General features: G+C 39.3%; 1 long non-coding RNA gene across 3 annotated transcripts; it reads right to left on the reverse strand.

The window, feature by feature from the left end:
- Positions 1–879: 879 nt before the first annotated feature.
- Positions 880–22083, reverse strand: LOC108962422 (uncharacterized). 3 transcript variants are annotated; one of them, XR_001991048.3, is made up of 6 exons: positions 22012–22083; positions 19923–20036; positions 10919–11080; positions 6367–6659; positions 3147–3849; positions 880–2223 (listed from the first exon to the last, which is right to left on the reverse strand). It is a non-coding gene; the product is annotated as an uncharacterized LOC108962422 (long non-coding RNA). The 3 variants fall into 3 exon arrangements; XR_007778897.1 differs by lacking the exon at positions 19923–20036; XR_007778896.1 differs by lacking the exons at positions 19923–20036; positions 22012–22083 and adding an exon at positions 14913–15001.
- Between the last annotated feature and the right edge of the window lie 3536 nt (positions 22084–25619).

Genomic DNA, 25619 nt, shown 5'->3' on the forward strand with positions numbered 1-25619 from the left:
TCAGGCAAAAAGCTGGCATGGAAGGAATTTCTCCCTTTGGCTGAGATCTTCCCACCCACTACTTTTCTCTCTCTTTCTTGTCCCTGAGATTGCCAAAAGATGCCCTAGCAGGGATGCTGGGGTAGCAGGTATTAAATCTGCCTCACTTTTCTCCTGGTTTCCGAGGTTTCTCTGTTCCCTGTCTGTCACCTTCAGCACTGGGGTGGTGACATAACCCAGAGCTGTCCTCATGCTCTGCCATTTCCCTCCTCCCACCCCTCTCCTGATTAACATTTGGGTTTATATATGCCACTGGAAATGAGTTCACTGTGATCATTAGACTACAGTTGACCTGATGCATAGTAAATAATTCTTAGAGCTTTCTTTGTTTGATTTATTTCATTTATTTCCCTCCAAACTTTTCACTGCAAATGTGCTGTGCTCTCGTCAGTCCAGAATTTTGAAGCACAGAGCTTTCATGTTTCATAAGAGCTCCCTGAGTTTTATTTTGAAGCTTGTTGTTTTGATAGTTCTTTATTCTGTCAGCAGTGACTGTAATAGGGTGGTACTCAGGGGAGAGGGAGGTTTGTGCTACAAAAAAGTCAGTATTTTTCTGAGATCCCTTATGCTGGGGTTATGTCTGACTCTAAAAAGACTTGTCTAACCACACTTTCTGTCAATCATCCAAAAGAGGAGATCTATATTCAGTCTTCACTCAGTCCCCAGGAGAAACCAGACAAGACATCCCAACAAAATAAATGTAGGAACTGGCCTGAAAAAACTGGGAAATTCATAGATTCCAATTGTTTTTCTTCATCTATATATTTTCTTCTGTATGCAATAAGATAAATACTTACAGATTTCCACTGATATGTGGAGACAAACATGCAATTATTGTGTCTCACCATCCCTTAAAAAAGGTAGAAGCATCCCAAAATGAGATTATACTGAGGGAGGGGCTGGTAAACATAAAATGGCAAAGATTAAGTTCCATCATGTAATGGAAAAGGAATCACTGGTGCCCCAGAGGCTGGACAGCAAGGGTGGTTTCACTAAAAGCTGCAATGAAGTCACTCTTGTTTCTCTGTTCACTCTGCACTGGGTACAGCAGGCACAGGGATTTTATGGCATCCAGTCCCACACAGTGAATGACTTCTGCAGCCAGACATACACAAGGCCAAGGTGCTCCAGAGCTTGGCATTCCAGAAAATCCAACAGATCCACTCAGCTCTTTGTGTTTTAGCCCCTGACAGGTTAGTACTTTATTGTGTTGCCTCCACACACATGCAGAGCACCTCTTTCTTCCTAAGGCACAGGTCATTCAGCAAATATTAATTATTAATTAATGTATTATCAAAATGAAATTTAACCATGGCATAAAAAGAGTAACATTCCCCAGGTGGCCACAGCTGACCCAAATCCATCCAGGATCTGAGTGACTTCAAGTTAGATGTATGAATCAGTTCCAGCTTCCTAAATGCCTGAGCTGAGAAAAGCTGAAATAAGGTGAGTGAAGACACTGGAGAAAGGAAGTGCCTGAAGGCAGCAAACTGAGGGGAAAGGATTCAGCTTAGTAAACTTTTGAAAATCTGCCTCAAAGTGGAATAACCATTACAGGAACCAGCAACAAGCCCAGCAGATCTTATTCCCATCATCATTTTCAGGGCACTGAGCAGGTAATACCTTTTTAAAGTGGTCTCTGAATGGGCTTGTGGTTGCCAGAGGACACAGAAATATTGCTTTGGTCATGTTTGACTGGGGCTACTTTTCCCTTTGTTCCCTTTGTTCTTTCTGGAGGGTCTCACAGGTTTGTTCTGTAAAAGTTCTTTCCTTTAAGGCCTTCCAGGGGAGGACTGGGGTCTTCTGCTCATTGTCTTTCTGTCTGAACCTTTCTTCTTGAAGATTTCTCTCTATGAAAAGCGTATCAATAGCTGTCATATTATTTCTACATCTAATTAATTTTGGGCCTGTAGTTATGGATCTGTGCTTTCTCACTAGAAGATAAATGGCAAAATCACTGAGCTAGCAAAACAGTCAGGAGCTGAAGGGGAGTGGAAAACAAACAAACAAATACAAACCCAATTTCAATTGAGAAAGCAGTGATCTGTGGGTTTAAAAGAAGAAATAAAGTGCACATTTTCAAATAGAATGTTGGAATCAAAACCTCTGGTCTGTCATCTATGGAGATTGTGTTGCTCAGCAATAGACTCAGCAAATCATCCTAGTTTATCTTCAATCTGTAAACTGAATAGAATAAAATTTCATTTTCTTTAGAACAGATGGTGGCTTCCAACCATTTCAAACCACAAGCACAGGGTTAAGAGGATAACCTTTTAAAATTCAAAGGTGCTAAATATGTTCTGTAGGGAGTGATGGATGTTTACATGTTGATTTTTAGGGTTTTTTCCCGTTTACATATTGACAAGTTTCAGAACACAAAATAAAGACATGTTATATATTTAGCCAGAATTGTTTTAGCCCCTGGCTCTCTGTGTACATGATCCCCATTAAAGGCAATCTCATTTTTCTTAGCTGCTCCCTCCTCCAGAACTTCAGGCCTGCTTTAAGAGTGCTGCTAATCCCTGCCTCCTGTAAAAACAGCATCTCCCAGGGGAATCTGAATTACAGGAAGAAGCAAATGCTGCTGCTTGGCAAACTGTGCAGAGACAGAGAGTGATTTTTAAAATGATTACTGGTGATATCAAGGGTTGAATAACTGCACTGCTTATCACCTAAATTACTTTTAGCTCATACTCCAGGTCATTCACAAAGTCTAAATCTAATACTGCTTTGTCTTTTGTGTCTCAAACCTGCAACTTCAAGAACGTGGTGCTTTGACTGCTCTCATCTGTCCTGCCTAGTGGAAGAAACAGCTTTATCATAGCAGGTCATATCATATCACAGCTTTATCAGAGCTTCTCAAAAAGCAAGCCAGTATTTTGGTCCTTAGACATTCATGCCACCTTCAAACCCAAAGGCCAGGATGCCATGGGTTTGCAGTGAGACATGCTCAAACTGTCTAAACTCTCTGATTCTCACAATTTCCAGTTCCCAGGCATGACCTTCATCAAGGTGAATGTGGATGGAACACAGCTTGTGCTCTGTGTATTGCTCATATCAAACAGGCACAAGTTTTCTGCTTGTTAGAGATATAATACCCCACCTACCTTTCTGTTCCAGGGCAGGTCACTCCATCAGCTCTGCTTGGTCACACTTTGAACTGAAGGAAATCACATTTTTTCAGACAGAGGCTTTCTCCAACATTTTTTACATTTTGAAGTGGTGGGTTCTTCTGAGTTTATTATCTTTTCACTATTTATGGTTGTTTGCTTCTCCTTACCTTTCAAGAACAACCAGAATAGAACTGTTCTACTTTTGATTGCAGTTTGTGCCCAAAAAACAACACTATCAGGTTTCACAGAAGGCACCAACCAGGCATTTTTTTCTGTCTTAAAGTTAGTTGCTAGCACAAGTTTTTATCATTTTTAAGTCGTTTTAAACAGCAGAGAGTGATGGACACAGACAGAAACACTGCAAAACAGCAAAATGCCATCTTGCCCTCCAGAGTGACCTTCACATATAGACTGGATGGGTAATTTGGCTGCACAGTATTGGGAAATTTCCTATTTACAAGTTCCCTAAGCAAGATTACTCTGTAGATCTGCAGTGTTTTATTGGTAAAAAAGATTTATAATCAGATTTCATTTCAGAATGTACCATGATTTTTTCCTAGGCACCTCACAATGCTGCAGTACCCTGAAAATAAAATCTGGCAAAGAATAGGAGACTCTGTGCCTGGCTGTGGGACCTCACACTCTTCAGGGTGTTTCAGGTCTGATGCCTTCCTTTTTCCACTCCACTGAGAAAATTCTGTGGAGACAGGAAAAACCCAAAATGGTGAAAGGGTTGTTTCAGGCAAGAGGGGTGGGTGTGACTGCAGAGATCTGTGGGTTATTCAGACCTGCCAGGGTAAATGAATCTGCTTTCCCTGTGGTGTGGTGTGTAGATCCTTCTTGCCCTTCAGCTAAAGATGCAGCACCAGGTGCCCAGTGCTGGTAAGACCATCACCATTAGCCATAATGTGTAGAGAACACAGATTGGCTCAGTCATACACAAGTGTTGGCACCAATTCAGTGACTTCTGTACCACGTGCAACCCCTGAAAATGTTCAAATGTCCACTGTGAGATGATTGTGCTACCTGCATGCCTACACATAAAGTATAGGCTTTATGCAAGGGTCCTGTTTATTAAAGGTGGATCATCAGTAATTTTGTCTAATTAGAGGGTGAAGTGACCACTGGGCCCAGTGATTAAAAGTTCCTTTTCTGTAAACTAAGAATTACTGTCACTGATTTGTGTGACAGCCATTCATGTTTTTCTCTGTCATTTACCCAAATATATTTTAAAATAATCACCCTTTTTATGAGCATGTAAGGGTACACAAATTTTAACTCAAATTGCTGTAATTACATCTAATCAAGTCAAATTCATTTTTATTAAAGTTCACACTGTGAGACTAATGAACCTAAAGCACTGAAATCATTCTCATTACACACACTTAGACCTATTTACTGAATCTGCATTGTTTCATGCCCAGAAGGTGAAAGTAAAAACCCACACCACCAAGATGCAAAACACATCTTCTCAATCATTTCCCCTACATGAAACAGCTCAAACCAGCTGTGTTCTAACAGACAGGGGCATGTGAGCAGGGCTTCCCTCACTGGGTTTTAATGTGAAAAAGTGGCTGACTGATGAAGGGTGCTTTAAAGGATAATGAAACTGGAAGGAGAAACCCCAGCTGCTGGTGATGGGCAGGGAGATGTGGCAGACAGCTGAGACACTTCTGGAATTGCTGCTTCCAGAAGCTGCAGAAAAGATACAGTCATTCTAGCTGACACTCAACTGTCCTTTCATATTATTTCCCCAAACCCTTTAGGCAGGGAATTTTCTTCTAAGAAACCACTCTCAAGGTCACTCTTTCCCTGTTGATCCAATTCCCCCCTCAAACAAGAGCTCCCACTGCCAACAAGCAATCAGGAGGCTGAGGGAGCTGCACTGGTGATGCACATGCAGCAAGGAAAGTGGGTGTACTTCCATCTGTACTGGCCTTCACAACAGAGTAAATCTATACTTTGAAAGACTGACAGATCTATTACTAAGCAAAGCAAAATAAAATCACAGTTTCTTTTTTTCCAACACCTGAGTTTCATCGTGATCCCTTTGCTCAAAGCCCAAGTAAATAGATCTTCCTGTGTGATGGTGAAGAAACTTTTGGAGATTCAGGAAACTGCTTTGCTTTTCCCTCCAAAGAAAACAAAGGCAGACAGGACTGCAGAAATGAAAATCTCTGTCAAATCTCCTCAATTTCACCAGCCAGTTCCCCAAGCAGGGATTACCTATTTACCTCACTCCCTGAGCTCTCTCTTGAGAAAGGAGCACAAACAGGATGCAAAGGGCCAAAGTTTCCAAACAAAAGCTCCTCCACAGGTAACAAAACCTTATTTTGCCACATAATCAATGAGAAGTGTCCTGTGCTAATGACATTTCTGCACCTGGCAAAGAAAGACCACTTCTCATCCCATCCTCTTGGTGCCTCCAATGCAATATCCAATTTTTCCATGGCTTTACATTCATGAGAGGAGCTATCAGAATAGATTATCTCCTCACCTGCCTGAAGGGAATGACTTTTATATATCATATTTTGTGTTGGGCAAAATACAGAATTACTTTTTTCTCCATCAACATTTTCATTGACTTTTTTGTGGTAGTTTTTCAGTCATTTTTAGCCACTGATAATTATGGATTATCCGACAGAAATCCATCAATAAAGCATTGCAGATAACTCCTCAGTAATGAGAATACAGAAATTCCTCACTCAATAGGTTATGCAATCAGTTCACTGCTTAATAAGAAAACCAAACCTAAGATACTGCAATCTCTACAACAATTCATTTAAAATGGAATTTATTAATGTTGGATGAGATCCTTGACTGCAATAAATCAACAAAGCCTCCATGAATCAATGGGCTGACACTGAATTGAACTAGGTGATTGTCAGTCTGCAGGTTTTTGTAAATAAAGGTTCCTTTGCTATAATGACAATCATTCCAAACTTATTTAAATACTTTGTTTTTCTAAAGAAAAGCTTACTTTATATGTTTATTTAAAATGGCAAAATATTACGTCTCTATTTACAGAATGAAAAAATAGAAAAGAAATGTTGTAAGAAGATGTTATATAAATTATATATTATGTTATATAAAAAATAAATAAAATAAGAACTGTTTTTTGCTTACATTATTCAGTTTCTCTGGACAAGACAATCATGGCTCTGCTAAACTGAAGTTGTGACCCTGTGATATCCCTGACAGGGGACTCTCTCACCTGGGACTTGCTTCCAAAACTCCTGCTGATTCCCTTTCCATGGAAACTGTGGTGGAGGAGAAGAGTGGAGGGTGTTCTACAGAGTCAGAAGACTGATTCCAGCTGTGGAGCTGAGGAAACTTTCAGGTTTTACAGCTTATTTTTGACCCTAATGCTGGGGTCTGTTTCCCCGTTTGCCAGGTATTGTCCTCAGTGTCACTTGATTTTACTGCATCCTTAATGGCCTCATTTTGGGGAATTATTGGCACTTTTGTAGCAGTCCGCACATTTTGTGTGTTTCAAACATTCCAGAGCTGCAAAGATATAATTTCACAAAGTCCCAAAACATGTTAAAACCATTAATCTAGGATTAATGGGGCAAGACTGAGAAAAAAAGGAATAATTTAGTGAAGAGTCTTGTATGGTTTTATGATTAAACCTTAGAGAGATGTTAGTCAAAAGAAAGAGCCTGGACTGATGTTTGTTAGTTTTTGCCTCTAGAATGAGCAGCCTGGAACAAGAACCTGCCCAGGTAAGGAAAAAAAAAACTGTGGTGAATGTTTGATTTCAGCATTTTTTGCAAATATCCTGGTTTCAGGATAATAATATGCACATGCCCAAAAATATCACAGCATACATAGCATAAAAAATTGACCCCATCCTGCTTTCTTTTTTAGCCCTCTATGTTCAGAAGGCTACAAAATTGTCTCTTGTATGTGCTCTTTCAATTAAAATTTCCAATTTCCAGCTCCAGTGCTTTTTCTCCACACATACAGGAGACAGCCAAAAGCAGGGAGAGAAACCTCCATGGAGCTGGACCTCTGTACTCATTATGAGCTGGTTAGCAAGCACCTGCTATTCACCAGCTTAGAAAACAATTTGAAATTCAAGCAAGTCTCAGCAAGAACCTAAAAGAGAACATCAGGCAGCCAGGCAGCCAGCCAGTTTCATATGCCTCATCTTTCAAAGATTTCTGCTCTGATGCTCTCCCTCAGCACCACACACCATTTTTTTCCCCTGCTTTTCTTTCTATATTTGAAGTGGAAATATGTTACTGTTTTAAATGTCTCCTAGCTGGAGATTTTAATGCCCTGTAATGATAAAAATTATTTAGCAAGGTATGATTTAGGAATAAAAGAACATATTAATATGGAAAGCCAAGCTAAATTTCCTCTTCACGAGAGGAAAGTGTTAATGAAAAATCTGTTTGGGCCAAATTAGGTTGAAGACCTGGCACATGATGTACAAGAACTCTGAGCACAAAATTCCCAGCTTTTCTCAGGTATTTATCATACTAACAATGTGAAATTAAGTTCAATTGTGGAGCAATTTGAGAGGTGCTTTATGATGAGGGTGATCCATTCAACATTTCTGATTTAGACTATTTTAAAAGCAGTATTGAGACCTCATGACATCCCCAAACATATAAAACCAAATCTTTTCAGGCTCACCTGAGCCTTTCCTCATTCCTAGGGGTGAAATGCTCACAGTTTCAAACCTTTGTTTCATCCTAAACAAAGTGATCTGATATGAATCTGGTAGCAGGAAAAAGAGTTTCTGTAGTTGGTGTTTGGTTTTTGCACCTTTAGGTTTGGCTTAGATATCCTCTGGTTAGGGATGGTTTGAAATTTTTAATTTTTAACTCAGAGCTTCCCTGCTACAGGGCTTTGTCAGCTCTAGGGTCATAAAGAATAGAAATCCATTCAATTTTCAACTGATTTACCTAAATGTGTCAATTCCTTAATGCTTTTGGGCAGCCTCCACTTTTTGGCTTTGACCTTCTTCTACCACTTAAGAATTGAGTGTATGATTCTATTCTGGTGAAATGCAGAGATCAAATTAAAAGAGACCAGAATCACAACCTTGTGAATATCTATTAAATAGCAAGTCTAAGGAAATATAATGAAAACACACACAAGAAGAGAAAAAATCTGGTACTCTGAGTTTTATGTGTAGATGGAAAGGCAGTGGGAAGTTTTGACTTCATATGTGTAGTGATGTGGTAAATTAAATTGGTCAGGGTAGCTCCAGGGAGCTAGCAATTTTTTTCCTTAAGGGTATATAAAATGTCATATTTTCATTCAGAAATGCTAATACTTTGCTACTCTTTCAGCATTTTGCATGTAGTATTAACTGCAATTCCTTGCAGGCAAAAAGAAAAAAATTGTTTTACTCCAAAAAAGTAGAATGTACTCCTTAATGTGTGCAGAAAATTAAATCCTGTGTATCTGAAGAGACACAGGACTGAACCTCCTTATTGACTGAACTACTGGAGCTACTCCAAATAATCTGCATTTTTCTGGCTTTGCACCCCCTCACTATAAGGACAGCAGATATCATAACAAAACAGTAGGACTGCACGTGTGTGGTGCAGGGTTTCAGGAGGGGACAAATGTAGATATAAACTAGAAACCTTTTTTTTTTTTTTTTTTTTTTAAATCCTCTAAATCACAGTTTGTGGTCTCAGGGTTCAGGGTTTCCTTTAGCCTGACACATCTGTGCTATGTTCAGCCACACGAGACAAAAACAACTTCCAGATTTGAGGATGGCAGAGAATTCCAACTGCTGGTCAGTTTGGCAGCAAAGATTGACCCATCCTGGGGTAGGTATGGTCCTTTTCTGCTTTTCTGGGGCATTCAGGGTGGTTTCATTAATGTGCTCTGCCAGCAGCACAGAGGAATCATTATGTGTTATATAAATATATCTATATCTCCTAGTGGGTGCAGGAGACAGGAGTCAATGATGCTGATCAAGAAATAGTTTCCAATCCCATATTCTCCAGCATCCAGAAGTATAAAACAGCTGGGAAATGAAGAATGAATTGTATTTATCTGGAGAAAAGCAGTCCTGCACACTGCAAGTGAGTACCTTTATTTTAACCACTCTATGATCCCATGAACCAACATGAACAGGCACTTCTGAAGTACAGTTCCACTGACTAATTTAAAGTTTAGAGGTAAAAACCTCAGATGGGTCACACCCCAAAGTCAGGACATTCCCTTTAAAGGAGCTTAAAGACTCTCCTGGTCAGGTGTCGACAGCTACAGCAAAAAGCTGGATGACACTGTTTCAACCAATGATATTTGGAATATAAATAAGAAATGTCAAATAATTCCTTAGCTCTTCACTGGCAAGACACCAATTGGAAGGCTTCATCCAGTTTTTTGACAGTACACTTCAGGGAAGGTGTGGACTGATTTAAAAAAGTCTACAGGTGAGTGAGAAATATCAAAGTTCTTGGAAGCCAGGAACTACACAGAAGAGCTAATGAAGGCTAAGTACAGGTTAAATTTTAAAAGGCCAGGGAAGGAGAAGTTGGAGAAAAATAAATATTAATACTTCTCAAGTGTATGTAAAGTTCTTAAAGAGGCTGTGGATACAACAAGAAATGTGGATTTACCTCGCTGCAAGAAAGAATGAAGATGAAGGCTTGACCAGGGCTTTGCCCACTGTGTAGCAAAAGGAAGCAGCTCTAGAAAATCACTTTTCCCCAGGGCTTCTTGGTGCTGAAAGCAGGAGCTCAGCTCTGTCAAATCTCTGCTTATTTCAGTGTCTGCTGACAGAGGACAGGGAGCAGCTAAAAGTGTGCCCATCCTTACCCTGTTCTCCCACCTCTCCCAGTCCCATCTCTTACCCTGGGCCCTCTCCTTGCTGCTGAGACATTTTCCCTCCTCCTTCAGCAACAGACAAAGTTTTGGTCCCCAAATGCAAAGAGAAACCAGGCTCAGGACTCTGTGAGAGCCCAGCAGAGGCTCTGCCACACCAGGGAAACAGAAGCTCATGTGGGCCCACGAGTTAATAGGAGAATAGAAATGCTCTGCATTCTACCTAAACCAGAGATCTGTGGTGCTTTGCACAGTGCCCACAGCAATCTCAAGGAATGATGAAACTACTCACTGCTTCTGCTGTTTCTCAAGCTTTTCTGGTGCCACAGCAGCTGCTTATGTTGAATATTTAACCACCTTACTTTTACAGATTCCAATTTACTGATGTTCTGACAACTTTCCTTTATCTCTCACCCTTTCATCACTCAAGGTGTGGGGAAAAAAGTCAGCCAGTGTGCATTATGAGCCCACAGAAGTGCAGAATGAAAGAGGAGGAAAAACATGCAAATAACTAGGTTTGACTCCTTGCTGCTAGCACACAAACCAGAGTGAAAACAGCCAGAAGCTCCCTAAAGTGGATAAAGAACATGTGTGAGGAGTGTGGCTGATTAATTGAAAGAGAGGCATTTAGTGAAGCCTTTAACTAGTTAACCTTATTTTGTGAAAACTCCTGCATATTTTTAAGGCCTATTTTCAGCCCTGCATTCTGGACACATAATTGTTTGTATTTTGAACAGTTGGCTGAAGTTTTGTAATGAGTTGCAGCAGACATAAATTCTTTCCTTGATGCTTTCCAGTTCTTTTCGCCTAAAAATTTCTTTGCAGACAGATGAACAAACCATACATTGGATTTAAAAAAAGAAAAGAAGGTGCCTCCTTAAGATTCAAGAAAGAATACTTTCATTTTTTCTGTTCTCACAGGTACATGGGGAAAATGGAAGCCCTAGGAAGGTGCTGTTTCTTCTTACCTAGAGAATGCCTTTAAGAGAAACAACTTCAAGTCCATGTTTCATTGAAGTCAACAATTAAATATCTCAGCTTTGCTTTCTCTGGCTGCAGTACTGGCATAAATTCTGAATTCTTCTACCCATCTGGTTCAGAAATATCTTCTATAGCTCTTCTTCATTGTCCTGAGATTAAAAAGGAAAGTAGCACTTTTTAAATTCATATAGAATAATGAATGAGAAAAGCATCCTGTCATTCATTTTAAAGAAGATTGAGGTGGTTATAACACATAATTAATAAATGTAATGAAGTAATTACTTTTCAAATTGATTTCTAATTTCCTACCAAAAGCCAAAAGTTCCCATGGTTATTAATGGAACAGGAATAATTAACAGTACCTACAAATTGAAATTACCCATGCTGTATTGCATACTTGGAGGAGCTGGATAATAAATTTGTGGTGTTCTTTGCATGGAAATGGATCCTAGTTTGAATAAACCTCAAACCACTCATTCCTTCCTGTTGATCCTGTCAGTTTACAACAGCACTTTATGCTGTCTCTTGCCCTGAGTTTCAGTATTCTCCTCTGGAAAAAAGACCTGTGGGTAGCACAGCACATCTGGTGACATGGACAGTGATGAGGAAAGCAAGGAAAAACATTAGTTCTCAGTAAGGTCAGAAAAGACAGCTGGAATTATTCAGGGATCAGAATCACTTCAGTGATGTATTGTCAAAGCTGTCTTAATTCTCTCTGTCAAAGCACAGCTGTCTCACTGGGGATTGTTTTGTTGGAGAGATGTCAGATACCTCAGGATATGGCCTGACTTTATAAATATAAAATTTACAGTTTGGGGAAACTGTAATATCTTCACTTAATGGCAGTGATAGAATTAGGAAAATTAATAACTTTTTGGGCCCCTGCAGTGGCAAGCAGAAAAATTTATAGGATTATGACTTTAGCTAATTGTACAAAGATTCTTTTTTTTCCCTTTAACATTTGTGCTTAAAGAAAAAAAACCCAGAATATAAGAATTAATGAGGGCATTTTAGGCAGATTTTCTTATCTTGTTGTACATAATTTTTAGACTAGGAGAGCACAGGTACATCTCAAAAGACTGAAAAAAAACCAGCCTTGTTCAAAAAGTACCAGGACAACTGACAGAAGTATTTTAAATTGTTGCAATGCATTCCCCAGTTTTAGCTGCCCTAAACACTGCAGACATTTTTGAAATTCCAGAGGTAATAGGCATTTATAGAGCTCAAATGCATTCATTTTTACACTGCCATTGTGGAAAGAATGTGGCAGGGCAAATGTTTAGCATGTAAAACCATTCCAATCCTTATTCAGGGTAGACTTTCTATTTATTCTTTAAATTGCTTGCAGTCAAAATCTCTGTGCTTTCCTCTGGCATCCCAGGTGCTGCTGACTGACCCAGGGAGAGTGATGTGTGATGGAAAATCCTCTGAAGTTTGTCTCACTCTTCAGGTTTGATTGGGCAAGCAGAGATGCAGCAGATTGACAGGACACCAGCCTGCCTTTCCATCTGGGTGCTTCCTCTTCCCCATCTAGCAGAGATCTTTTTGCCTGCTTCATTTAGAGTGTTCACAGCACAGCAAAGTGATTCAGGGGCAGTTATTTGTCTGATTAAGTTGCTTTGTAATAAATCTAGTATGATACTGAAAGCACATTTATTGGACTCAGAACCTGAAGTCTAGACAAAAAGTATTTTGGTTTTTTTGGTTTGTTTTTTGTTTGGTTAGGTTTTTTTGTTGTTGTTGTTGTTTGTTTTTGGTTTTTTGGTGGTTTTCTTGCTTTGTTTTCTTTTGGTTTAGTTTGGGTTTTTTTTTTTTTGTTTTTTGTCTCAGGCAGAATCCTCTGCCAATGGCAAGCTGGGTGCTCTGCACAACACAACTGTTTTTCTTCCTTCCCACATTTTATTTCAGCAACCTTACAATTCCACAGCTTTGTTTTACCTCTCCAGCTTCTTTCTGTGTGAAGACTCAACTTTTCCCACTGGGTGACTTTACCTTATTTGTGTCATTTCCTGCCAGCTGAATTACAGCTTTGAGCCCTCTTGTCAAACCACAATATCCAATTCATGCAGGCTCCCCACAATCCTATTTCTCTTCCCACAGTAAGACATGGTCCTCAATGATAGAAAAATCACCTCAATACCCAGAATGGCATGTTGTGATCTTAACTTGAAAATTGACTTTTCTTTCAATCTTCATTGTGAAATTTAAATTTAAAGCCAAGGGGGTCCTAAGGGTTTGGATATTAAAACTTCATCTCAATGAAATTACTATTTTTAAATGTCAAGAAGTTTCAAAATAATGTAAAAATGCTTCTGTTTGTCTGCACTGCAAAAAAAAAAAAGGATTTTTTTTCTGCACATCTTGATTAGAAAGCAACCCATTTGAAATCTCCTTTCAATTTTTTCCTTTTCCTCTGGCAAAAAAGAGTTACTGGGCCAGTTTCCTTCATTGGTAAATTATATAATAACAAGTCAATTAGAACCGAACAGGTTCTAATTAATCACTTCAGGGTTACTTGATTGACCACACAGTCAATTCCTTGAACAAATCAATGCAGGGGTTAGGAAGTATTTTAAGTTAAAGCTTTTTTTGGACTATATGTAGGAAGAATTCAGAGAAAGGGAAGAAGGCACTAGAAGGAACAACTGCACTGGCCTTTGCCAGCAAATTCAATGCTTGGTATTGCAGATTTTTCTACCTCCTGGCCTTGGCACAACCATTTTTTGGGAAAAAGCACTTGGTCTGTAGTAAGCATTATTGTCCCTTCCAGTGTTTTGCACCATGGAAGTGGAAATGGGAAATATTTCCCAAACTGAGAGTTCTGCTGCAGTCTTGTGTCCTGCTTTTGCATTTCTGGCATCTGGGTGTTCAGTCCAGAGCAGGTTTAAACAGGTCCAAAGGAAAAGAAAAAACACAGTCCAGGGAACCTCTCTCCCTGGAGAGAACTGAAGAAAGACTATTCTAGAGGGGGTAAACTGACTGAAATTTTAGGTTTTGTTTCTTTGCATTGTCATTGGGAAAGAAAGGGGGGAAGAGAAGTGTCCTGAATGTTTTGTTTTGTTTCTTATTACTTTTTCTTGTAATTATTATTAATAAATTTCTCTTTATACCTTTTCAGAGTTCTGAGCCTGCTTTGCCTTTCTCCTAACCCCACTCACAGGAGGAAAGGAGTGCCCTGGTGATTGGCCAGCACTGAACCCACCACACTCTTTGGGGCTTTGGCTGGGAAATCTCCCATGGGTGAACCAAAACCGCTGTGTCTTGATCGATTTCTCTGCTCTTACCTCAAAATCTGGACAGCCCAAGCACAGCCACAGCAGTGAGGGCCAGTGAGACTGGACACAGCTCTCCAGCCAGGCTCTGGTTTCTGATTTGTTTTCTTTGCTCAGTGTGCTGACCTGAACCAGCTCTGACAGCAACCCATGGAAGATCCTGGTGTGGGGCAGAATCTCAGTCCCCTTGTGACACTGATTTATTGGGAGCCTTGGGGCTGAACTCCTGCTCAGCTTCTTTTCTGTCCTGCTCTGAGATGGAGCTGTGAACCAGTTCAGAGCCCACCTCTAGTTTATGAGGGGGAAAGGTGATTTTTTATTGAGGTGTCTCAGGGTTTCCCATCAAGGAGGAAAAGTGGTGTCTAATGGAGGAGTATTTTCCCTCCTTTCAGCTTCACAGCAGTTTCTGAGACAAAGTTACTCAAGTGGCAGCATTAAATCATGTCACTTCATTTAAAGAAACATAATATTTTGGCAATCATCAGTCTCTCAGGTAAGTAAGTAAATATCCAGTCATTTTCCTTCCCTATTTGCACTTGGCTCCTGTATTTATTTATTCAGGTATGACTCTGGGTGCTTGTCCTGGCCTCCTCCATAAACAAATCATGTCTTTGTCCTTTATTTTTAGAAACTAATTATGCATTTTGAAAAACTAGGGAAAATGCATTTTTAAAGTAAACATGGATAAAAGAGCAAACAGAGTTTGTACCTAAGAATGCTGTTTGGCTTGCAGGTTTATAAAATCTCGGAGAAAAAAGGGCAACAAAATAATTTTGCTTCCCTGCTTTCCTGTGTTCCATTCTGGGTCCCTTTGGAGGCTCCTAAATTCCAGAGCAAGGTATAAAACTCCTTGTTTCAATTTCCTGTATTCAGAGGAGGGTTCTTGTGCTTATTCCTTTCCTGTCCTGGTATTGAGAAGGGCAGAGGAGCCCCAGCCAAGCTCCCACTCTCTGGCATCACTGGGAATTTTCAGCTTTCTTGGTGTCTTGTTCATTTCCCACAGATGGATCACACCTGTTCTTTTGAAGAGGAGGATGCCCATGGAATGTGCACATCCAAGGTGGTGGATATGGAGCAGGCAAAGGAGAAGAGAAATAGACATCTTTTAAACAAAAATGTTTCAGTAGCTGCTGAGATTAAGTAGGCTTTTTTAGGTCCTATTTTAAAGTGTGGATAAAGAATAATTTAAGCATGGTCAGAATTCAAAGAAATGCTTATTTGCTACAAAACTTTGATATTGTTTGAGGAAAAATTGTACACTTTTAGTAGTTTTATAAAATATTTTATAGAAAAGATGTGTGTGTGTGCATTGCTGCAGTTATTAGGGAGCTGCATGAATTACTCTAATTCAGCTATTTCAGGCACTTTGTTAATGCTGTATGAAAAGGATTTCTGCAGTTCCAAGACATTGGATAGACAGATAATCCTGTGCCTCAGTAAGAGGGGAAATCACTGCCTAAGAATCTCTGAATTTGCCAGTTTTCTACCAAGTTACATCAGAGAAACATCATTTGTAAGAGAAGCTTAAAACAGGGGCTCACCAGTGAGTAATTATTAAAGTGCAGATTGTAAGGGTGGGTTTCTAACAGCTGCAATTTGCAGCCATCTCTCTGACAAAGGTTTTCCTGTCATTAAGTTCCTTCTAAAAATGATGCTGGTGTTCTTCAGAATGCAGATAAAGTGATGAGCTGAAGGGGTGGAAGCAGGGAAGGGTTTGGTATCTCCTCAGCAAGTTCTCTGAGAACACAAAGCTGGGGGTTGGGGTTGGGACCCAGAGAGCTCTGCAGCCCTTCAGAGGGACCTGGGCACCTTGGAGAGATGGCCAGGGAGGAATAATCTGAAATTCAACACAGGGAAATGCAGAGTGCTGCACCTGGGGAGAAATAATCAGTACAGGTTTGTTATTGCAGCACAGGCTGGGGCCAAAGGGCTGGCAAGCAGCTCTGTGGAGAAGGATCTTGGGGTCCTGGTATGGAGAGGTTGCTCCTGAACCTCAGAAGGGGTGGCTGAAAGTCTCTCAGTCACAAAAACAGCAGCAACCAAAAAAAGAAAAAAAAACCAACCACAAAAAAAAAAAAAAAAACAAAAAAACAAAAAAACACAACCAAAAAAAAAAAAAAACAAACAAACAAACCCCCCAAAAGAAAAAACAAAACAAAACAAAAAAAAAACCACCCAAAACCAACAAAAAACCCCACCAAAAACCACCACCACCAAACAAACAAACAAACAAAAAAACTCACAAAACCAACCAAACAAAAAAACCCTCTAAAACAAACAAACAAACAAACAACCCCAAAATAAAATAAATTCAGACTTTTGAAAACTCTAGAGGTCAGGCCCTATGATGTTCCCCAGTTGAGATGTTTGAGTCAGATGTCTTGAATAGGAAAGTGTCGGAAGCCAGTAAAATAATTAAAATTATTTTACTATAATAATTAATTATTTTACTATAATAATTTTACTATAATTAATTAAAATAATTTTAAAAACAGTAGTTTTTAAAATTATTTTCCCAGTGGGAGTTATAAGATCCAAAGGGCAGTTTGGACTGAATTTAGGGATGACTTGGAAATCAAATCAAAATTTAGCAATTTGTAAGCAAGGTGAAGGGCTTTTCTCTCCTAATTGAAGATCAAAATAAAAAACCCGAATCTTAAGCCTGAACTTTGGCAATTGTCTCAATTGAGGCATTAAGGCATTTAATTTTCTCTGCAGGCTCTTTTTCCCTCTCAGAAGCAACTCCCTAAGTCTTTCAGGCCAGAATTAAAACAAGCACTTTAAGCATCTCCCACTGAGTTGAAAGGCATTGATTTCAGGTTTTTTTTTGTTTTTTTTATTTTTTCCAAGAGCCTTAATTCCAGACAGCTGTTTTCAAAACACTGTGAGTGGGAGCCTGGTCCAGGCTGGCTGCACTCTCAGCTGCATTTGCTACACGAGGGGCTTTAGTTCCACCTACCAATAATTCCACTGAGTCTCCTCCAAAAATCTGTTGCATAATGACAGAGAGCAACATTAATCTTTGTAATGCTGAAAGGTGTGCAGTGGTGTTTCCAGATTTGTTTATGTTCCTAAAAAGCTGTGTTTTTCACATGGATAACATGAAAGTCACCTCTGTGGCTGTGAACCTACTCTGACTATAACACTTAAAGCCATGGTGGTATTCATAAAATATGTGTGTGTGATCATTAGCTCCTTCCTGATCATGACCCCATGCAGAAGCAGGATTTTCACACTCAATAGATAGCAATAATCTGCACCACATCGTGCCAGTCACAGCTTCCAGGTTTTTTTCCTGAGATGTTTTACTGTGGAGAATAGTAAAATAAAAAATAAAAAATCAGGGAATGACATTATCAGTCCTCCTCCCAGCTGCACTCCAGGTTTGGAGGAGCCAGCTCAGAGAGTCTGCGGAGACTCCACACCAAAAAAACCAACGAAATAAAGGGAAAAAACAGCCAAATAAAAATATACAAATTCAAAACTAAAAAACAGCAAGCCAAACACTGGGTGAGAAGAGAACAGGGTAAAATTCTGAGCTGGACACAGCTGGGTGGAGCTAATGCCAGGTGGGTGTTGGGGCTTCAGACCTGCATGAGAGAGAGACCAAGCAAAGCAAGACCTGCAGCATCCTCACAAACATTTGTGTGGAAATGTCACTATTCCACTCACTAGGAATGCTTTAAACAATTCTGACCCTCTGCTGTGTGGTACTGCTGCCAGCACGGGCTCACTGCCTTTGTTTTTCATTCTTAATTGGGAAACTCCCTTGGGTGTCAAGTTTGCAAAACATTTCCTCCCTATGAACCCAGCCAAAAATGCTTCATAATTCTCCTCTCCTGTATCACACAAAAGCAGAGCTGGAGATTCTGCTAAGTTTTATTTTCCATTGCTCTACACCCAGCGAACATGCCAGTTTTTTGGTTTGTGACTTGTTGCATAGGCACAAGTCTTCCTGCTGCCTCTTGGAACATTTCACTTTTTGTTTTCTTTTTAAAGCTTTCCTACAAAGAAATAACTGCCTGATTGGTGCTAAGATATTTCAGGCAGCTGACAATCTGAACTGCTGAGAGCACAGGCAGCTGTTCCTCTATTGCTCTTTACTTTGTGTGTTTTGCTTATTCAAAATGAAACCATGAGCAGGCTCTGGTGGGCCACAAGGGATGACAAAAAGGTGCACTGATATCGTGGGGCAGTGGCATGGCAGAGGAACAAGAAGTTTTTTTTTCTGCCCCAACGATTTTTAGTAGACTCACACACAATAGGTACTGGAGACACAAGGGCAAAAGGGAGATATTGCAATATGTGGGGATCAATAGATGGAGCACTGAAAATAGAGTGGCAAAGAGTTATTTTGAACCCTTTTTAACAGGGGAAATGAGTAGGGAATCAGATCTGACACTGCCAGGCTGACTGAGCATTGCCATTTTCCCATGATGATGTATTTCATTTGGGAACACCCCCAAAAAAGAATCATTTGTACAACCTGATGCTACATGCTGTCTCTGGATTAAAGTTTTTCTTTTCCCCCTCATGTTTGGGATTTTATTAGAGTGTCCTCCCACCAACTAATGTTTTCTTCCTTTCAGAAAGTGTCATTTGTGATGCTTCAAAGATCCAGTGCTCGTTCATATTAAAGTCACTTCAACACTGTTACCCAGCTTTGGTAATAAATGTGATTTGGACCATCATATTTTTCTGCCTAGTGGAAAATTACAGGCAAGGTTGCAAAGATGACAGCATCCAATTTATGGAGTTCCCTTTACAGGGTCCTTGAACCACTCCATTAATACTTATGTAAATACAAATAACTTCCAGTGTCATTGTCAGCACATCATGTTCCTATTAGCTCAGGGTAAATATTTGAACCCAAAAAGGTTGTTTGGTAAGGTTAGGCCCTTTGATGTGCTTAATGATGCATCCACGAGCTCAACATTTGCTTAGATGCATATTCAATTGTGGGCATAAAATATTTGCTGGATTTGCACTGAAAGCATTTGTAAACTCAAGGTAAATATCATGCATCAGTGTACAAGTAAATGCATGCAAATACATGCAAACATAACACACAAATCACATCTAAACACATATTAATTTTCATAGTTAATATTTTAAATAATAGGAATGTTAACGTTCAGTCTTCAATAATTAATATATGTATGAGTTATATATGGTCCTTACCTGCAGAAGGCTGATTTAACTGAGCCAAATGTTATTCCAGAAATGTTTATTCCAAGTATTTTATACCAAAAAAACCTTTATGTGAGACAAAAATTTAAAATAATTGAAAAGTTTTCAGGGTTGTGGTGGCTGGGGAGATGGAAGTGAAACAGTGCTGGTTAGAAATATACTTTAAAAAAAATAAAAAAACAGGTTATTGTCATAGCTGCTTCTCCAGTGCCCATATCAGTAATGCCTCATTCATAAATGGAAATCCACCTGAAATATTTGCATTTGCAAGATTTGCACCTCCTAACTGCAGGCAAGATGTGTCAGGCTGTAAACAGCTGAGCTGTGACTTGGATTTCTGTTCTTTCAGGGTGACTCTTGCACCCAGGGGAAGGGCCAACATCACACACAGGAAATATCTCTCTCAGTCCTGCTCAGAACCTTTTGTGGCAGAGTCAGATGCTCCCCCTGTAAATGATCCTACACTTGAAGTGACAACTGAACTGCAAAGAACACAAATTTTCTTTCCTTTACTCCCAAATTCACTCACCTGGTTACCACTGAAGGCTGTGATGAAGCTTTGAGTTGACTCTAATGCCATCTCAAATGATGGCAGAATATTTTGTTTGCAGCAAAAAATCTCCTGAAAGAAACTCTTCTGGCACTTCCCAGAGCAAATTAGACTGCTTATTTCTAAAAGCATTCCATTTAGCATGAAATAAAAATAAATCTTACCAAAAAATCAGCAATAAGAATGTCTTTCAAGATAAAGTAAGTGGTGATGGCTTAGGAGGACACATAAAGATATTTCAACAAGTCCTACTAGAAGAAAACTCCTTCTTGCATTAGGAATGTGATTTATTAAAATTTTGTTCCTAAAATTCAAACTGTGACACTTCAGGATGTTCCCAAAGGATGTGTGTAATGCTAAGATCAGTTTTTAAAGCTGATGATTTCCACTCACTCTGAAAAATAATTCTGCTTTTCTGTTCCCTTCTTTGTCTTTTTTTTTTTTCTTTTTGTATTGCCAGTAATAGCTCTCAATATAAGTTCTCCAGAATCCATCTCAAACAAGATGATTGTATCCTATGAGCCATGAAAAGTTGATATGGGAAAAAAGAGACACAGGAGAAGGTATTTTATTTTTTTATATTGGCTTGGGATTTTTTTAATAAAGAGGATCACTTACTTCCCAGTATATCAAAGATGAAAATGTGCTTACTGAAAGATGACTCTATAAGTAGAAACTTTTACTTTAGGTTTCAACAGAGCCATTTCATTTTAATCTAAAAATTTGCCTTACATTAGGCTGGGAGCCAGGAATAAAAGTCTGATTTTTATCTTGCCAATGCTTTTGTCACAGGCTGCAGATTAATAAAGATTATAGTAATGGCAGAATTGCACAGCATCACTAAAAACAGATATCACTCAGTCAGGGTTTCACTATGGAGGATAGCAATATTCATTTTTAATGAAAAAATTAATTTTAAGGAATATAAATAAAAAGGTTAATTATTGAACTCCAGATCTCTTTTAAATGCATAGCATTTATAATTTTATGCAAGTATTTATAATACTTTACCCTGAAATAAAACATCAATAGGAGTGGTGAAACTGCTCTCTTGCCAGGCCTGCCTCAGTGTAATTCTGTTTTTATTTCCCAACTGCTCATTTGCAAGGCAGAGAGGAAAGGAATGCAGTCCTGTCCAAATGTCAGCACAGCAATATGCTGGTGACCCAGCACAGGGTAGGACTAAATTTCATGCTTCCCTGAATTGCAAATAATGCACAGAGCCATCACATCCCTGGTTTAATTCCTATTAAATTGGCAGGTGTTTGACCCAGAAATTTGCCATTTAGCACTCAAAAAAAAGAAAAAAAAATTCCTTCATTACAGGATCTCATAAGGGATTTTTTTTTTTTTTTTTGCATTTCTTCCAAACAATTAAATGATGCAGAAAGTTGTAAGTTTTAAATGGAGAGTTTTATTGTACTTGTTGTATCTGAGACTTTTTCATTGCAAGACTCACGCTGCACATTGTAGGTGCATTATAAACACGTAGAAATATTGCAGTGATCTGATTTGGAGTGGGTTTAAAGAAACTTTTTTCCCCTGTTTTACTTCCCAGAAAAAAAAAAAAAACAAAAAACAAGCAAAAAAACCCCCCAAAATTGATATTTTATGGAGAAAAACACCATCTTACTGCTCTTGCAAACTCAGTAGTCTAAGTTGGTCAGACTAGCACTGGGATAAGTTTGCAAAATTTAGTCGTTCGTGTAAAAATGTTCAGCCTATCTTTTTTTTAAGTATCCATAATCCCAGAGCTATGTCTAACACATTGCTCAAATGCATAATGTTCCAAGAGGTTGTGGAATTCCCTCCAGACCTTCCCTTTTGTTTGGCAACATCAACAAAATTTAGACACCTGATGATGTTTTACTCTTAAATGGCTCAAAGGGTGGAGACTCAACCTTTTCCCTAGGCAAGCTATTCTGGTTTTTTCATTATTTTTACCACTGGAAAGCATTTTGTTCTTTCTTCTGAATGCCTGAATCTCCCTTGTCACCACTTACTTTTGTTCTGCCTCCCAGGATTACAGAGAAGGGTCTTTTGTCTCCTTTCTAATAGCACTTGTTACCTGCAGAAAAAAATCCTGAATGGGCTGATGTCTCAGAAGTGCCAGCAATCCACTCCTCTCACTGGAGTCAGGGGAGTCTGAAAGTGCTTTTGCTGTTTACTTCAAGCTACTTTATTGGATGACCTAATTAGAACTTTGGACTTTAACAATTAAAATTTTAATCCAAACCACTCCTACACAATGTCAGAAACTTGCTAACAAAGCCCCTGAAAGTTTCAAAGCATTCTATAGTCCCTGTTGCACTCACCAGCAAGATGAGTCCCTAAAAACACCCTAAACCACAGAAAAACTACAGAGATATTTTTAAAAATCCCCACAGAGCTGTCCATCCCTAGGAAAGCAAACTAGGGAAAAAGAGTTGCCAAAACTTTGCTGGTATGAAAAACCTGAATGGCCACAGCACAGATCTGTGCAAGGACCAATCTAAAGCAGCATCTTGCTTGTGTCCAGCAGCCAGTGCAGCAAAGCTGTTTAAAGCTGTGCTTTAAAATGACCCACGATCACTTTTGAAATTTAAATTGGAAAAAAAAAACAACAACAAACCAAAAAGAAACCAAAAAAGCACCAAACTATTTTCATATTCTGCTTTGCTTAACGCAGAAGAGCAAAGACCAGGAATGAATCTATTCACTTCAGGTCAAAGGAAAAACAAGCAGGAAGAATTGAAACTCCCACAACTGCTGCTGCCCCATAGCCTTTTCTCTTTCAACATGGACAAGACTCCTCATGGGTCTGTTTGTCCCAATATTTTGAGGCAAGTGATGATTTTAATTAAGTTGTGCCTCCCTTTTGTACTGTCTGACTTCTCAAACATCTGCCAAGCATCAAGAAAGCTCCTACTTGCTCTGAGCACTCTTTAAATCAAAGATGAGTAACATGATGAGCAGGTGAGATGTTTTTATTTTTATGTTATTTTTGCTTCATCTCAGGTTTGGAAGCAAAGTCACCCTCCCAAGGATGTCTCAGAAGGAGTTGGAGGAAGAAAACAAAATACCTACAGGGTTTTAGTGGCAATATCCTGGACAAACAGAGTAAAACATGTCACAAATATCTGCTAAAGGAGTGGCCACTGCAGGAAGTGCCAGGAGAGTTGATATCTGTGTCACTTTCACCATTGTCACCAGTGCCATTCTGAGAATAACCTTGGAAATCACTGGGAGCTGAAAATTCAATTACAGTGATATTTTACAACAAGATTACATTTTTTGTAGGCTAGAGAATTGTAAACTTTTTATTCCACCATAAAACATTTTAAAATTAAGAAATCAAGGCTCAAAACTCTAAAATACATCCCTTCTGCATGTATTTAATTACATGTGGTGTAACAGCGATTAAAATTTAGGAGGCAGAAGGGAAAGGTGCCTGCCAGCAGCAATTACATGTGGGATAAAAGCAGTTTAATACCAGTCAAATTTCACATCAATGACTTTGTAAAAATTCATGGAAAACTGCTGGTGCAAGAAGTTATTACTGCTACTACAGTGCAACATTAAACAGTGGTCAAGGAGAAGAAGCTTTTGGTATAAGAATAGTTTGTATGATATGGGCCAACAGGGTTTCATTCAGCTGCCTGTTTTTGCTGAGCAGAATAGGGTGATAGAATGATCAGAATTGGCTATCACTTATTTGCAGGTATGTGTCCCAAAAATATTGCAATAAATAGTGGGCTAAGTCAAATAAGACATCTTTTCTTAGTGCTTCTATTGGTTTGTCATGATGAACTGATGGTGGTTTGTGTTCTCTGCAGAAAGTGGATTAATGTGTTAGAGGATACAGAGGAAAACAGAATTGACTCCAAATTTGTGGGCTGAACTTTACCTGCATGAAGGACAATTGGTCACACCACATTTGCCAGGCAGAGACTGAGAAGAAGATTCCTCCAACAAGCAGGAGTTCATAGCAGGAAGGTCAGAAGCTGCTTGGAAGCTCTGATCAACACCAAAAAAATCACAAAGTTGCCAAAATGACAGTTCAGTTCTGTTCAGTTGCCAAAAAAACAGCCCTCAGTTCTGACCAGACAAAAAAAGCTCCTCATTGCAGATTGTTCTGCTGATGGGTCCAAAGTATAAATCTGTAATGAAGGCAAGGACTGGCAGAGTGATGGTGAAGCTCCTCAGCTTCATGCCACCCCAATTTGATGAATTCAATATAAAATAGACACTTCCATTATTCAACAGAGTATAAAAAATAAATAAATAAACAAAACTTTGCTGCTCCCAGAGCAAAGACACTCCACCAATGCTCCTGTTTCCTGGAAGCACCAGCCTCACTTAGCACATTGTAATTGCACATTATAAAACCACAGCTGGGCCTCCAGTGGAGTAATCTGAGCACAATTTAGCAGTAACATGAGAATAATTCTTCCAGCTCTGCCTTGTGTTAATGGTTGTAGGTCATAGTGGTGTGGGTGCTCAGCTATGGGCATAGTCCAACAAGGGCACCAGGCTGGTCAGAGATTTCCAGGAAAAAAAAAAAATCCATAATTTACACTGGTTTCTACTCTTTTCTCCCTTTTGCCTGCTTCTGCAAGTGCTTTGAAAAAAAAGCAAAGAGGGTGTAATTGCTGTCAAGGCATTTTGATGTTTCAGCTTTCCATTTTTCTCTGTTGTATAGAACACATTTTTCAGGTGGGACTGTTCAGCAGGGCTCCAATAGTCACAGCACATTTTATACACCTTTTTCTCCCTTTTCTTAAAGCATGTGGATGCAAGCTCTGGGAAGCCCAAAACTGTTCTGCAAATGATATTTTGTGCCCCCTTAAGCTACAGCTCTTTCCAAAATGAAAAAAAAAAAAAGGTCAAAGATTATCTGATTTGCAATTATCAAGATCCCAAGGTCAATTTCAACTGGAGAACTCCAAGTTTTAATCCCATTTATTCCCCAAATCACTCTTAAGTCACGAGGCAAAAACCCTTTGCTTGTAATAAGGACAGGATTAGATCTTAACTCACCTGTCCTAGATCCTCATTGCCTCCTGCAGGTTAGAAGCCAGATTTTCCACAAAATGCCAGCCTAATATTCCTTTTTAAATCTAGCAATTTTTTCAGCACTCCTGCTGCTGTTTGGTGCAGGTAGTTTAGTATTTGACACCCAGAGCAATAAAAGAATAAATTTCCTCAAAGAGCAAAGCTCCTCTGGTCAGGCTCTTCCTGAGCTGTGTGGTCCTAAGGTCCCAAATTCTAATTTGGCTCCCCAGGGTGCCTAAATATGGCTTTATAGAAAGATACAGTACATCTCTTCAGGCTCCCTCCAAACCACACCTTTGTTTCATCATGCAGCATGACCAGCAGTTCTCACACCTTTAGGTATGAAATTATCACCTAGAAAACATTCAGGCTTAACTTGCAAATCTGTGATGAAATTCCATGCCCTGTTTTGTTCTCAAGAGCACATGAACATTGGCTGGCTCTGCTGTGACATGGTCTCAAAATATAAATTCAGATGGTTGCTACCAAAGAATTTATTCTGCCTTCAACACACAAAGCAGAGTCCCAGGAAAGAATAAGAGAGTGTAAGAATGGCAGCATTTGTAGCAGATCTGGGCTGAAACAAATGTGAGGTTAACAGGTGAAAGAACTGATGGAAATGGGATATGACTACATTGGTTC

This window comes from Serinus canaria, chromosome 1 (assembly GCF_022539315.1).
Source record: "Serinus canaria isolate serCan28SL12 chromosome 1, serCan2020, whole genome shotgun sequence".
Lineage (NCBI taxonomy): Eukaryota > Metazoa > Chordata > Aves > Passeriformes > Fringillidae > Serinus > Serinus canaria.